Here is a 4024-nt window from a genome sequence, read left to right as displayed (position 1 = left end):
TACTATGGTACTTATGCGTTGACAGCGCCATGGAGAACTATGTCTGTGTCTTTATTATAATCTCACTTTATAATGGACTAGTAAAACTAAAATGAGCCTTTCTGGCTAAAGATCGACAAGTGGGGATTCTTTTGAGGCTGAAGGAATCGCAGCCGTTTTTGTTGACAGCGACATGCAGAACTATGTCTGAGGTCTAAATAATAATAGATCTGAGGTCCACTAAAAATTGGACTAGTAAAACTTGATCGATCCTTTCTGGCTACAGATCGACAAGTAGGGATCCCTCGAACGTGGAGGCTGATGGAACCGCAGCTCTTTCTTCTAATAAAAATTATCACGATCACAAGCTGGTCTCTCATTGGAAAACATGCTTTAATATCGGCATGTAAAACTAGGTGTAAGATCGAATAAATCTCACTTTATAATGGACTAGTTAATGGACTAGTTAGCCATTCTGGCTAAAGATCAACAAGTAGGGATCCCGTGAACTTTGAGGTTAGCAGCTCTTTCTACTAACGAAAGTTATCACGAGCCGATCTCCCATTGGAACTCATGTTCTGATAGCGGCATGGAGAACTATTTTGTGCTAGCATTCTTTACGTATTATAATTTAGAGTAATGCTGCCGAGTCGATGGTACGTAGCCGGTTCTGTGGTCCTTCGGGTTAGATAAACTAATCACTAGAAGGAACAAATGAAATTTGGTTTGGAAATCATAGCACAGCCATTCCTATTTTAGAAAGGCAGTAGAACTTTTTTGAGAAGACAGCAATTCTTCGATTCTTCGAGCTGAGGTAAAATAAAAGAGCCTTTTATTCTAACGGAAGCAAATGTTTCCTGAAAACTAAAAATTAATATTAAAAATTTAGTGAATACATCATCTATAATAAGATAAATATTAATTTACGCTAATTAAATTACCAACTAATTATCTCAGTAGGCTACACTCACGTTTAAATAGCTACAACAATCGATTTTAATTGATTGGCTTTAGCGAACTGAAAAACAAAAATTTGTCTGGAATTTAATGGTCTCTGTACTAATTATTTGCTGCGGTACAAAGTCATTGCTCATCAACTCCTTCCACTTGCGACGTGGCATGCAATGCATCATAGCAATTTGGCCTTTGTCACGTTCCTACAATAAAAATTCGTTCCAAGGATAATAATCATCGAGTGAGTGAGTGAGTGAGTGAGCGAATGTCGAACGATCGAAGGCATGAATGAGTCTCGTGTCTGGCTGTAATGCTGGCTGCAAAAAACTAAAGTGAAACATTTCCGAAGCATATGTGTAATTGATGGACACAAACAAACATATCTACATACACTTATATATTTGGGAGACACCGCAATGGAGAGCCCAAACCGCAAACCACAACGAGCAGAAGTTTAGTACAAAAACAACAGCAAAAAAAGATAAACGCACAACAAACAAGCAACTTGTAGCAACAACAGCCAAATAGCAGCAAGAGCAGCCACAACAACAACGGTTATATAGCTTTGGGGTCTTATTGCAACTGCAACTGCATTGGCAGCTCGATGGCAGCGCAACATATGTTTTCACTTATTTTTTGCCGATTTTGTTTTTTTTTTTTTGCTAAAATGCAAGTGTTGCGCTAAAGTGTTGGTGGCAAAAATGCATTCGTGACACATAAATATGGAATTCGGATGACTTCCTGTCGTTGATCAGCAGCGAGCAACGGGGAGAGATAAAGATGTGCAGCCAAAGTTAAGCAGCGATCCATCTTGGGTTGGATTATTAGCTGTTTGTAGAAAGTAAAAAAAATAAATAAAATATTTCTTTGATATTATAACCATTATTAATTATTATTAAATACAATTTATTTGAGAGAGTTTAAAGGTACTTGAATACCATATGTAGGAAACTGATTTTTCTACTATACAAATTAGGCATTTATGTCTCCTACATTTAGGATGATAATGATATATTTAAGGAATATATAATGGTTTGAAAACCTAAATGTAGAAACAAAATTAGCTCAGAAATGATATAACATCTTCATGAAATTTGAGTTGAATAAAAATCCCAGTAGAAAATGAGGTACTCGGAATTTATTTCCATAATATGAATAAATTTTAGGAAATATGAGAAAAATTTGTAAAGTCTACTCTTTTCCTTTACACTCGGAGAGCGAAAGAAACATGAAATTAAAAATTTCCTCCCTTTTTGACAGTTATTTATGGCCTTGAGATAAAATTTCTCAGTTTTGAATACAGAACCCAAATATTTGCTCCGAAAATTAATGAAAATTTGCATTAATCAGTGCCAAGTTCCTATTGACTAAACAAGAGCCTATCTATTTTGAAAATATCTGAATATAATAATAGTGAATATTATATTGATTTTGGAGCTATAATTGGGACGACGCATAATTAATTAAGAGCATGCCTGATCTCTTTATAGATGTATTCTCACAAATAAGTCTGGAGTTGCATTTGAATATTATTCATCCTTTGTTAAAGGATATTGCGTCAAGAACACAGTCAATCTTACCACTTACAAGCTGTGTGTAAATCACTTTTCACTTAACCATTTGTCACTGTTTCCTTCGATTATTGAGTTTTAATCGTTCTGGGAGTTTTGCAAAGCAATGTTGGCTTGTCGACTAGTCGCCCAACTCGCTGCTGTTGTTGCTCTTCACGTTTCCCACACATTTCAGTCTCGAGAAATAGAAGCGTTAACATGCAATACCAGCAACAACTGCTTCAAAATCAATGGTGAATGAGGAAAGCGGAGTGCGGTGCAGACGCAGTTGACACCATGCAGACGCCATTACAACAAAAGTGAAATAAAATATAATAAAATCAAACACTTTAAATGAAATGTAATAAAAAAGGAAAATAATACAAATCACAATATGTAACTGCAGAAAAAAATTCCAGATGCGCACAATATGGTGCATTCGAAAAGGCCTTTTCTGTAAACTGCTATATTATTTGCAGTTCAAATTTATACGCTACTTATACCCAGGGATTGTGTGAAAAAGGGTATTTTTACTATGGAAACTATCTATTATATTTTCAACAGAAGTTCTATTTGCGTTTGTCTTTGTGTCCGGGGTTTAGAATAAAACAATATCATCCTAAATGTAGGCAACATTTTAATTAAGTTAAATAATACCACACTTTGTGTGATTTGAGGAAGTAGATAGGCATACTTTTGTACCTGTTAAACTCAGAATCTCTACCAAACTATAAATAATTGTGATTTCATTACATCTTCTAAATACATATTATAATTTCCAAGATTTCTGTACTGTGCTATCTTGCCGAACTCGAGCAGAAACCAAGATTTCTTCTCTAAAAAAATATATAAAAACTATTCATATGAGACCATAAAGTCCAATCTGTTGTAGACCTTTTACCTCTTTTACCAATACCAAAGCATTTCGTATTTAATGTATTCAAACATAGTCGCTCTATAGAGCATCGACTCTTAAATTGTAATTTCTTATGATTTTTGTTTGGTAAACTTGACCAGTTTCGGTATAGTTTAGAAGGAAATGATTCAGGATGGCTGAAATTATTAGGAGGAGTTAAAATGCTGCCTACATTTAGGAGGATGGTTAATCGGCTCGAGTCTGGAACTCAAGTTCTATTGATTTATCATATTTTAAATTAGTTGAATGATTTGAATAATTTATAATAATAACAATTAATGGGATTACAAAAAATATTGCCTACATTTAGGTGGAATTATATCAATTATTATTAAATGATCTACACATATACTTTGCAGGTCTCATCAAATACAAGAAATATTTATTTATGTTTCATAATTTTTATTCACCAAAACCACATTTAGTTATTGGGTATAAAAATTTCAGTTTCACTTGAACTTAAATATACATATATAGTGTTTTTGTAATATGCATTTTCATGGCTGCAGTTGCATTGTTAATCGTCTTGACAGCCAACTTCAAGGCCATTGTAATATTTTACTTGGCGTGCCGGCACACAGGATGAGGATCAGCCAGTGCGCTATCACGCTCACCCTCACCGCTA

This window comes from Zeugodacus cucurbitae, chromosome 4, assembly GCF_028554725.1.
Source record: "Zeugodacus cucurbitae isolate PBARC_wt_2022May chromosome 4, idZeuCucr1.2, whole genome shotgun sequence".
NCBI lineage: Eukaryota > Metazoa > Arthropoda > Insecta > Diptera > Tephritidae > Zeugodacus > Zeugodacus cucurbitae.
The sequence above is the reverse complement of the archived record's forward strand: the minus strand, read 5'-3'. Positions refer to the sequence as shown.